The sequence below is a fragment of the Sciurus vulgaris genome, assembly GCF_902686455.1.
Source record: "Sciurus vulgaris genome assembly, chromosome: 6".
Classification (NCBI taxonomy): Eukaryota; Metazoa; Chordata; class Mammalia; order Rodentia; family Sciuridae; genus Sciurus; species Sciurus vulgaris.
The window spans coordinates 123467148-123480035 of record NC_136466.1 but is presented as its reverse complement, the minus strand read 5'-3'; the positions used below and the strand labels follow the sequence as shown (position 1 = coordinate 123480035).

At 36.6% G+C, this 12888-nt stretch overlaps 1 protein-coding gene across 4 annotated transcripts in view; it reads right to left on the bottom strand.

Annotated features, from left to right (window-relative positions):
- Positions 1–12888, bottom strand: part of PDE4D (phosphodiesterase 4D) — a 1241089-nt gene that overhangs the window by 901544 nt on the left and 326657 nt on the right. The window lies entirely within an intron of this gene.

Sequence of the window (12888 nt, the reverse complement as noted above, 5' to 3'; positions counted from 1 at the left end):
TGATTATTAGTGGTACTGAAGATATAACATGCCCCACATTCAAAATAATTTAGATGCCAAATGCATACACCTTATTGAAATATAACTTGTTTTTAAAGAGACAAAGGCATAATGATCATTCATATAGTGACTAATAGTTGTGTTCCTTCTCATTAAATATAAGACTCAACTTTAAAAGTCAAAAGTTAAGGTTTTGAGAAATTCAATAAAAGGAAAGGAAATAGATTTGTGAAGTACATTGCTAGATATGTGATACTGATTCCCAGAAGAAAACCATGAGTTATTAACCATAACACTGAGAGTATTTCAAAGAGTATGCAGTGAAGACTGGAAATAATAAGTCGTGTTCAACTTAACTCAATGCTTTTTTTTTTTTTTTATAAAGTTTCACCTTTGAAGAGGCTATATGATACATGATTCTGACAGACTTCTAAGACAGCAGCACAGATAAAGTTGTGAAATGGGATGTGGATGATAGTGCTCTGGGGTAGAGTAATTGCTGGTTGTCAGTTAAATACTGTACTCAGGCAATATTGATTAATAGCTTGAGATCAATTTGGAAACTAACTCAAAGGAAGTTCAAGATTCCAATTCCATATTTTTATAAATAACCTGGGTGAAGATACAGAAGGCTAGCTAGTTTATCAATTTTGTGGGTAATAGATAACATGCTACAGAATAAAAATGGTTTTGATGTGGTGAATAGAAGAAACTAAAAAAAAAAAGAAATTCAACATGAATACTTATTTATATTTAATTAACAGAAAAATAAATTAAAAATGAGGTGTGTGTTTAAGCAGGTTTTTTTTTTTTTTTTTGTGAGGGATAAGGGTGGGCTGTTGACTTCTACATGATCTAAATTACATATATGCAACCAAATGGCCATCCTGGGTGTCATTCAAGATTGCCTGAAGTAGAGAAATGGCATTCCACTGTTCTCTGTGTTGACTGTATCTAATGTATCATGTTTCTTTCTAATTTATCTTTGAATATTGCAAACTGTGGTGAGCCCAAAGATCAAAACTTTGGTAGGATAATAACAACTACACACACTGGTGTCTGGTGTTTCATGACTCTAAAAGCACATTTGTTGAATGGACAATTAAGGGGTGAATAAAGGGGAGGAAGGAAAAAGGAAGGAGGAAAGAATAGGGAACAGCTGAAGAAATTGAAAATGGTTATCTTGAGGAAGGAAATTATCAGGGACAGGAAGTATAGCTATTCTTTTATGTCTTCACAAGACTTGATAGGCCTGCTGTTATTCCAGAGAGGAGAATTGGGGCCAATTGTTGGACATTGCCAAAAGGTAGATGAATTGGACATAATGAAAGACCACATGGCAATCTGAGTTCTAACAGTAAACCAGGATGCTCTATGGAACAATGAGTCATGGCAAGTGTTCAGAGAGCAATGGACTGGGCTTCAACGCAGGGACAGGAGAGGTAAGAAGATCCAATGAAGTAACAGGAAAAGCTATGGACTTCACCTTCAAAGAAGTTTCTGTCCTGTTTGAAGATGGAGTCCTTGCAAACAGTTTCAGAGCAAAACACATTGAGGTATAGGAGCATGAAAAGAGACTTCTGTTTACATAGAGGTGGTAACATAAACCTAAGAGATGAGTAGAATTTCGTTTGTTTGATGACCCTTCTGCAATTGAGAGTGTTTGAACAGCAGTTTCCTCCGCCTAAAATTATTCTCCCTGATGTGCTTTTCCTTGCTTCAAAACACACTTATTTTCTCAATCCCAACCCTTTTCTTATTTTCTTTCCCTGTTGTACTTTAAAGGCTTCTTTCAACACTTGGACCTCCTTTGGCTTCTCTCTGATCCCAAACCTAGGAGGTGAAAAGAATTCATAAACAAAAATATAGTGAATAGAATTCTTCATTCTTATACTAGGACAAAAACTGGCAACCAAACAAAATACATTGCAGAGTGACCAGAAAATATTCATGTAGCTATGTTCACATATACTAACATGAATGAAAACATCAACAAAGTGGATTGTCCTATATGCATTAACTAGAAATCTTGAAACTTAGTATTTTTTTCCTTCACTTGGTTTGAGATGAGTGCTGCTTCTTGAATGCAGGTGGAGATACTAATTAGCATGAAGGAACATAAATCTAGAGAGGAAGGTAAACGGAGACCATATGGAAATAGGAATTTAACCAAAACAAAATTTCTTTTTGATGATACACATGGCTTAAAAAGTTTCAAAACAAGAATGCAAGCTAGTGGATGGGAATATTCTGTACTTCTCATGCTGAAATCTGCCAAGATGAAGCATTTATTACTAAGAAATGTGATTGTCTAGTTGTTCACTGCTTGAATATTTATGAAGTTTATAGTTTACATGTGGCATTTTCATAAATTGGCTTGATTAATGAATTTAATTGTAAATGTTATGAAGTGATTTCTTTCATTATATTTCATTTTGTTCATATGCTTAGTGTAAAAGTAAACTTTCAGACTGAGTAATAGATTTGAAATAGGTCACAAAGCTGTCAAGCTGCGTGACACGAGCAGAGCACATGACTAGAGAGAGTGCGGGTCTCACCAAAGCAAACACATGAAGGGCTGTGGGTTAAATTTCCCAGGCTGATGTAGATCTCAAAATGTCCCATAAGTTCATCCAGGGAACTCCTTAAAAAGCATCAAGGACATATTTTTATAAATTGAAAAGATTGAAATAAAATGCTACTCCAAGGATAATTCTTCAGATACACAGGATCTGATGGAGGGTGAGTTTCATATGTTTTAAATTTTCAAGGGAGGAAATAATGGATTTAGCCTATTGGTTACCTTCTTTAGTCCCTCGAAACTCTATTCTGTCCTATAATACCTGAAATAGAACAAATACAGGATTGGTATTGTGCTGCAAGTCTTCTTTCTGGAACTACCTGTGATTTTGGTCTCCCTCGATCTCTTTTTCTTTATTTTTCCTTAAAATATTTTAAAGTCTCTAAAGGTCGAGACTTTAAAATACACCATCTCTATATACTGAGTCAAGTATTATTTTTTGCAATCAATCTTCCCAATCAGGGCAGAGTAAAGTCCATTAATTTAGTGGATATTAGCATTTTTGGCTCTCATACATATATATAGTTCATGTATACATATGAATAATATTCATCAAAATCAAGATCAAAATTACATATATATATACATATGTGTATATATGCATGTAAGTATATACATGCCGGTATACATATATATGTGTAATTTTCATTTGATCTATAAATACAGTCATTTTGCCACTATTCATATAAAAATTAATCTCCATATAAAACTCTTATTATATACTATTCACATCAGTATAACTTAACAGATGCCAGAAAGTAAACTATTGTAAACATTTAGGCATTTTATTACACCCCATCTTCAGATAATTTACAATATTGGTCATAGCAGCACCTAAGAAATTTTACCTATATTCTTCCATTTAAAACAAATAAACAAAACAAAACAAAAAAAACCTGGTTTATTCCTACTTTCATTTTTTTTTAATTCAATCTCCCTGCATCTCAAAACATACCATTTTCACATCTATTCCATTTTGATTCAACTTTTCAAAATAACCTTTGGTACACATTTTTTGAGTGGTTTAAGAATATTCTATCTATAATCTTTCATTTTTTTTTCTTCTCCCCATCCCAGAATATACACAAAGAAAGGCATATGTCCTCTTTAATGTTATTTTCCTCAATATGCTAAGCGTCTTAAATTGAAGATTTTCATGATTAATATATGAAAGCATTGGTGCATGAAATGTTCCCTATATATCTTTATTTCCATTACATTTGGAAGTGATTTCTCTAAGAGGGCATCTTGATGAACTATCAGTAGACCTTGGGTTGTAGGCTTAGTTACTACACAAACCCAGCCCACCTTATAGACAAGACCATGAAAGAATCAGACACTTCTTCTCTGACAAAATATTTTCCTTCAAAGTCAACAAATAAAGAAGCTCCAGCTACCTCTTTGTGGAAGTCATAAGGGACATTTGAGTAGGACAATCGCGTAGTGAGAAGAATGCTAGCTTTGTGCCAATTCATACAGCTTCGTGCCTACTTCAGTTCTACAGTGCATAGTTGGCCCTTTTCTAAAGAAATCTGTAGTGGATTGAAAACTGTTTCCATAAAAAGTCATGTCCGGCTGGAACCTGTGAATGTGAACTTATATAGAAACAGCATCTTTGCAGATATAATTAAGATCTCAAAATGAGATCATATTTGTAGACCCTAAATTCTTAGGAGAGGAGAGAAGGGAAGATGAGAAGACAAACAGAAAGAGGCTCCATGCTGTTGCAAGACAAGGAAAGCCAGGAATCACAGAAGCGAGAAGACAGTCAAGGAATACAATCTCCCAGAAAGCCTCCACATGGAACAAGTCCAGCTGACCTTTGATTTCTAGCTTCTGGCCTCCAAAACTGAGGAAAAAGATTTCCTGTTTTAAGTCATTCAGTTTGCAATAATTTGTTCAGTAGCTTTTTTTAGAGAACCGATCTTATCCTAGGTCTGAGCTCTTCCAATGGTATGTGTGCCGAAATCCAGAGAAAACCAGGTGGAGGATGTGCCTATTGCTCAAAAAGAAGATGTTATTGTTGCTATAAGAGATAGAGATGTTATGGTCACTGTTTTGAAAGAGCTTTCTACCCAGTGTGGCAGGAGCTTCCTATGAGAGGTAATAATGAGAGTTAACACTGACTGACAATAACATTGACTCACTATAATCCTGTTTAAGAATTTTATATGCATTATCACATTTAATCCTTAAAAATCATAAAGTTGCTACTCTTAGTAAGCCCATTATAGAGATAGAGGAATTGAGGCTGAATGGAGTTACATAACTTTTCTAGAGTCAAGCAGCTGGGAAGGAGCAATTTGATTTTCAAGTTTGTGCTTCAAGCCTCTACACTATAATGACCCCATCCCACTACCACCAATAATCAAAATTTGCGATGATACTTTTATTTTCATGTGCAGGGAACATAGAGGAGGAAATGGTGACTTATTTCAATATGGTTTATTTCAATTTGGGTGTGTTCCGAAAAGGCTGTATGCATCAGGTGACTCTTGGAAAGACAGAAAAAAGTTCACATGTTAAAGATAAAGCATTTCCCCTGAAGAGATCAGTCAACAAACATGGGGAACCTGTAGAGAGCAGGTCTCTAGAAGGGTGCTCTATAAATTCCAAAGCACAAAGGAGATTTCTGTGTTCCAGTTGCTATCTCCCAGCTCCAGAGTGGCTAGCCCTTCTAGAAATAGAATAGAAATGCTGGGGCCACCATCAGCCTTTTGGAGCCTTTCCTAAATGCTGTGGGACTCAGGTTTGGAGTGGCATCCAATCTCCTATACCATTGCTCTAAAGTAAAATATGGAAAATTTGTAGTTGGAACATCTTGTACTGCACACATAATACCTTAAATTCAAGTTATTTTCTTCAGATTCAAAGTCCTGACCCAGCTCAGATTAATTCTGTGGTTTTGATTGCTAGCAATAAGGCAGAGGAAAACATTACAATTTGAGAAGATACTTCCATAATTACTGATATGTCTCTAAACTAATGTGTCATTTGCTCTTCACACTTGAAGTTTGAAAGTCATGATTTCCTGTCTCTTCAATTAAGGGTAGAACTCTATGGAACTGTCTCCAGAGTAAACATGATGATATTGAGAAAGGAAAATCATAGTATCAAATAGCTTTTGGGATTCTGCAGTAAAATACTCTATCCATATACATTTGAAAAACTCACCAGAGAAACCTTTCTGAATTCAACAAATGTTTTCAACTGGTACTGACAGCAGACTTCCTACTGTGTATCAAGACTCAAGGATTTTACAGATATTATCTAAGTCTGCACACATATATGAGATAAATATTATTATACTCATTTGGTTGGTTAGGAAACAGGATTCTCAAGGTAAATAACTTTTGGTAGTCCCCTATCTCACATATGATAGATTAAGGATTTAAACTCTTTTTTTTTCATACTGTAATTAATTAAATGTATGGAGCTACATGGTCCTTCCCTAAATATATTTTCAAGCTAGATGCAAAAAAGATAAGACACATAAAAAGAGAGTATAATTTTTTCTATCTTATAGTGCTGTGATTATGTAAATTAGTTAAGCTGGCTGATCCCAAGCAACTGCAAGGCTACAGAACTCCTCTGAGGGATAGAAGTGCTATCAAGCTTACGAAAACACTTAAAAATCTACTTAATTATGGAAGTTGAAGCTCTGTGTATAATCTAGGCAGGCAAAATATAAGTAATAACAAAAAAAGGTAAAATATTCTGCATAAAGAAGTAAAAAGTGCTAGGCACAATAGTGCGTACCTGTAATCTCAGTGACTTGGGAGATTGGCCTAGGAGGATCTCAAGTTCAAGGCCAGTCTCAGCAATTTGGGGAGGATCTAAGTAACTTAATGAGACCCTATCTCAAAAAATAAAAAGATCTGGGGATGTAGCTCAGTGGGAAAGCATCCTTGGGTTCAATCCCCAGTACCAAACAAACAGGAGGAGGAGGAGAAGTAGTAGTTTGACCATGGGGAGAAGAGATGGGAAAGAATGTGTACAGAGATGAAGAGTCCATGACTAGAATGTCTTGATCATAAACAGTTTGATAAATGGCTAAGAACTCATTGAATCATGCACATTTCAGTTGATTTCTGCTTGTGCAGTAATTAGCATCCCCACACACCCCCTAGAACTTTCAGTAAAATTTTGTTACTGACAAATAACTGCTGTGAGTGGTGTTTTGGATAACAATAGAGAAGATGTGGAGTCCTGAGTCTAGATAGTGACAGATCTTTGATTAGATCTACAATATGGAGCACAGTGAGAAGCGCCATCTAAATAGCACAGAATATGTACTAGAGCAAGGCAGAGGAGGGAGCAATCATGAGAAGAAAGGGGAACAAAGAATATATCACAAAGGATGTAGCATTTCATGTATGTTTTGAGAAATTGGCAGCATTTGGACAAGCAAAGAGTAATGGAAGAGCTTTTGATTCAGAGAGAAACTGGCATGGAGGCTGGAATTTTAATGTGTGTTCGGGAAACAAAAAAGGATTCAAACTATGTCAGCCACATATTTTAAAGCAATGGAAGGTTTAGAGAGAAAAGAAAGTTGCAAAGATAAAGATATTCAATGTAAGAATAAAAACTTAAAAGAGATTTATTCCACAGCAAACAGGGTCACTGGAAGTTTCAATAGAGCAAAATAATCCAATAGTTACTGGCAGTTGATGTGGGGTCTGGAGAGAAGTTATGAATGAAGTCTGGAAATGAATAAGAGGACTCTGATTTTAAACAAGTTGAGTCTGAATGTCTGGCAGGTGATAAATACCAATCCTTGGGCACAGAAGACAAAAACTTGGGAAAGCCTTCAGGATGAAAGATAATGATTGGAGAGTGACCGTCAAGGGCTAAACTGATGACTGAATCTGAGAATGTGGATGGGATTTCCCAAGGAGAGTAAGAGAGATGAGAAAATATCAGAAAACAGGATTTAGGCATGTCTTGGGGAGAGAAGTGAAGAAAGAAGTGGAAACTTGAGACTACCTAAGTCAGAAAACAAGGAGAGCTTTTCAGGAAGGGTGAAGTAATTTAATGTGTCATGGATGGTAGAGACAAAAGAAGAAATCAAAGGAGCATACTGTCTCATATGAAGGAAAAGGGATATAGATGTTAAAACCATTTGAATGATTTAGAAATGCACAACATATGGAGAAACTAATTGAAGCCTTTAAGTTTAAAATGTGTGCAATTTGAGTCTTGCCAAGTTGGCTTTTAATTTTTTTCCCCATTGGTATTTTTAAAAAACTCCTGTATCTGGAATACATATTAGCAAATACAAAAACAGGCACATAAAAAACAAAACAAATAACAAAAAAATCATCAACATCACTTTTGCTAAAACAAGGTATATCCTTACTACTCAAAGGGTGGTCTAGGAACCAGCAGATTCAGCATCAAGGTTCTGTTGGAAATGCAGAAATTCAGGTCTCATCCTGTACCTCCTGAATCAAAATTTGCATTTTAATGTGATTTTTAGGTATGATTCTTCATTAAAGTTTGAGAAGTACTGCTGCACAAATTACTATTTTGTCTACATGTAAGCTTAAGATTATGTATGACCACCAATATGTTCAACAATTATATTTATAGATTCCTGACATTGTGAGATAATAACCAGGCTGTGAGACTGGATCTGGTTCCCAGATCTGCCACTCAATCACTATGAGAAAATCTTACTCTCTAGCACTCAGTTTCATTGCAAAAGCAGTAGTCACACTCAGCTCTATAATTCTTTTTTTCTTTTTCTTTTTGTACTAGAGATTGAACCCAGGGACACTTAACCACTGAGTCATAACACCAACCCCTTTTTATAATATTTTATTTACAGACAGGGTCTCACAGAATTGTTTAGGGCCTTGCTAAACTGGAGACTGGTTTTGAACTTGTGATCCTCCTGACTCAACCTCCCAAGTTACTGGGATTACAGGCATGTGCTATTGTACCCAGATATAATTCTATTATTTTAAACAAAATGCCTTTAAGGGAATGGTTCCCCTCTCTTTAGAATCTGCAATATAGCAATGATATCATGATGGAGAGAGACATTAAGGGTATATATTAAACAAAAGTAAAAATGCACAAAGTATGTATCTTGTAATGACAAAGTAAAGTAAAATGAACTGGAAAGGACATTTTTATAATTTCAAATCTGAGAAGAAATTGCTATTACTTGCTCCTCCAAGTAGTTCAAGCTTTTCTGGAAAGAGCACTTTTTTACTTAGATAATGTAAATAAGGAAGCTTTGCAAATTTCTTAAGATGACAGTAAATAACATATAGGAGTGCTTACTGTGTGCCAGGTATATTGACAATGCATATCTCCTTTAATCCTCACAACAACCCTAAGAGGCAGGTAGCACTACTATTATCCACATTTACAAACTTAAAAACTGAACCTTAAAGAAGTTAGAAAGTTGCACACAGTCATGCAGTTTATGAGAGGCAGAACCCATAATCCAATCCAGATCTGTCTGATTTGCAAAGTAGAATTTTTAAGTATGATGTTATCAAAGGAAGGATTAGGGGTGGAAATAAAGTAATATAAATAATGCTATATCTATAAGCACCTACTATATACCAAGCATGATTTTAAGAGCTCAGTATACATTATTATGCTCGATTCTCATGAACACACTATCAGATATACACTGACTACCCGTTTTCTAGGTGGGCACGTTATTCAGCTCCAGCTGCCATAACAAGATACTATAGAGTGGGCGGCTTAAACAAGAAAGATTTTTTTTTTTCCTCACAGTTCTGGTAGCTGAAATCTGAGATCAGGGTGCCATCATGGTCAGGTTCTGAGGACTTACTTCTAATCCAGATTGCAGATGGCCACATCCTCACGAGACATTTCCTTAGTGAAAATAAGTGAAAAGAGAAATGGTCTCTCTCTCTCTCTCTTTCTCTCTCTCTCTCTGTTCTTCCTCCTCCTCCTCTTCCCTGTCCCCTCCCCCTTCTCTTCCTCCTCCTCCTTCTCCTTCAAAAGCCACCAATCCTATTGGATTAAGACCCTGCTTTTGGGCCGGGGCTATAGCTCAGTGGTAGAGCACTTGCCTAGCACATGTGAGGCACTGGGTTCGATCCTCAGCACCACATAAAAATAAATGAAGGTGTTGCATCCATCCATAACTAAAAATATTTATTAAAAAAAGACCCCACTTTTATGATCCCATTTAACCTTAATTATCTCCTGAAGACTCCTTTTCCAAATACAGTTTCACTGAGAATGGGGCTTTAGCATGTACATTTTTTAGGGAACACAATTCAGTCCAAAACAGTGAGGAATCACTATATGAGAATAATAAGTTCCTCAAGGTCACATAGTGGTGGAGTTTCAATCTGAACCACAGAAGGCTGGTTTGAGAGATCATACTTACCTAGTACATTATGCTTCCTCTAAGGATCAATGAACTGAGGGCATTTTAAGCATGGCATAACCTTCTCCACTAATGGTTCTCTGTAGTCAATACTTCATTACAATTTTTGTTTAACAAAATAATTTTATTCCACCCTAATTCCCCTCCAAATATCTGTTTCCTATTTGTGAAATTCTAACAGTGCGATTCTTCCTTTTCCAATACCAGTACAACTCTCATATATAACATGGAAGAAAAATGATTATATTGTATTGCCCAAGTGCTACTAATTTTTAGGGATGGTTTTACTGAATCCACCTTTTTACTTCATCCAAGGTTTTATACAACCTATTACTCTATACATCTTTCACTTTATAACATTGCTAAGGATCTGTCAACTTGGTTAAGTTCCTGAAGTATCAATTAAACATGAGATTAGAGACTGCTTCATATGCTGGCAGGGGCTCTGTGTTTACCTGACCAGGGATGAACAATGGGTTGAGAAGAAGGAGTAAAGCAGTCTCCTATTTTTAACATCAGTTCCTATTATTTCTAGATTTTCATGCCAACCAAGAGTCTGGAGAAAAGCAGTTGACAGAATTTTAAAAGTAGACCCAGGCTGGAGACATAGGTCAGTGGTAGAGTGTTTGCGTAGTTAGGGCCTGGGTTTAATCCTAGTACTGTTGCAAACAGGTAGATAAAGTGCAGTTGAGTCAGATGACTGATATGTCCAAAGCCATTTACTGAATTTCTTACTTTGAGGATATTTCTTCCTTCTGAACAAAATATTTAACATAGATTCATGGACAGCTAATACTCAAAACTGTCACTCAAAATTATTTCCAATGGTCCCTCAACACACCCTTTGCTTCAGCAAAGCTGGTCACACCCCACTGTGCCTTGGACACAAGTTCACAAATATCTTTCAGATTTTATCCAAGCTATTTCTTCTACTGGAAATGTTTTCTCACTCAGACTATCCATATTACATCCTTTAGCCCAATTCAATTATCATGTCCTCTTGAATTTTTCTCTCATCCCTTCAAATTCTGCTTTAATTTTTATTACACACAACTCTTATACTAGTATGCCAGAGGAAGACTTCTAATGTCACACATATCTAATTCTTCTTTCCTTCTTGGTGTGTGAGAGAATTACATTTTCCTGGCCCCTTTAGAGAAGGCAGGACCATAAGACTAGTTCTGTTCATTGGATTGTATATGGAGATGAAGTACCTCTTTTCCTGGCTGGGGCATTTAATTACCCATGTGAAACCATTCTTGACACTAAAAATAGACAAGCAGTAGCTTGGGTCTTCCATCAGCCTGGGTCTCAAAGGAAATATAGAGTATCCTGATAAGGACAATGAGAATGTGAAGTGATCAAGAATAAACCTTTTTGGTTAAGCATCTAAATTTTATGAATACATGTGGCTGTGTATGTGTGGTGGTGGGGGTTATTATAGCAGAACCTAGTCTATTCTAATTAATAGAGTATCTTTCTGCTCTTTGATATTATACATGTTAAGGGGCTTTTTAAATTCCATACTCAACATACACTTATCGAAGCACCTGCTGGGGCCCAGTCAATGGTGCAGACACTGAGGATTCAGTGGTAAACAAACCACATATAACCCCTGCCCTCACTGTGATCATAATCTAGTGAAGGAGATAAATGGTCACCAAATAACTAAATACATATGTAGAAAGATAAAACCAAAATTAGTGCAGTAACAAAAAAAATCCATTTTACCCATCTGGAGGACAGTGGTGAGATGTCAGGGAAGGACTTTTTGGGAAAGCAACTTTGAGTTGAGTTATGAAGACTAATTAAGGGCAAACTAGGTCATCTGGCAGGAGTGAGACTGGAGGAGAGCATTTCAGGCAGAGGGTGTACCAGTCCATGTGTCCTTAGGGAGCACAACTAAAATGTGAAGGAAGTAAGGGAAGCAGTGAGGTGGGACTGGGCCAAGCCAAGGAATGTGGTAGGAAATTGATCCTGTATGTAGAAAGACCAGCTATAAATAAAATTGGTGGACCAATGACTTGAGAGACTTCAGTATTTAGAGGCAAATGGCTGAATTAACACTCCTCTCTGTCTAATCCAGCATCTGGCCACTCCGCCAGGCAGTTTGTGTCTGATTCTCTCCTCCTGTGCATGGGTTATACTTCTTTGTTTCTTTCCATACCTTGTCATTTTCCTGTTATATACTAGATATTATAGGTAATATATTGAAGCAACTTGGGGTCCTCGCCACTACTTGTTGTTATTATTTGATTTAGTGACTGGATTACTTAAACAAAGTCAACTTCCCTTATTTTAATTATTTAAATTAAGTCTCTGAGTTTGCACCCCAGGAAGGCACATCTTAGGTATATCCACAGACACCTGGTTTGAGATTGACATTGGAGGGTTCTCTCTCCTAGACCACACTCGGCTGTTGAGCTCCACTAATTGATGGAGAATTGCTGCATTGTTTTCAACAAATCTCTGAGGGAATCAATTGCTCCACAATCTAAAACAATCTAACTGTGGATCCTTTGAAGGCACAGTTTCAAAGTCAGTGTTCAGTACTTGTTGTGACCTGGGCAGGGCTCCTCCCAGATCTTAGCCCCAGTTCTCCCCTACAAATTGGTATGCAATTTAGACTCTATCTCAGCTTTCCCCTCAACTGCCCTTCACCACAGATCCTACTATTCTTGAGGTAAGTCTTGGGCTTGTGCTTCTCCACGTTGTTATAGATGAAGACAATTTCTATGGAAACAGATGTGGAATTACTTGTTTTATGGACTGCTTCTCCCTCAAGGAAAAAAATCTACAATCCAAAGCTCTGGAGATGGAGGTGGGGAAAATGGCAAGCCCCTCTCTGGGTGACATGGGTTCTGAAGCATTGGATTCTCCTGAAAGATCAAGGAAGAGAAGGATTGGAAATTTCAATATGTTTAGA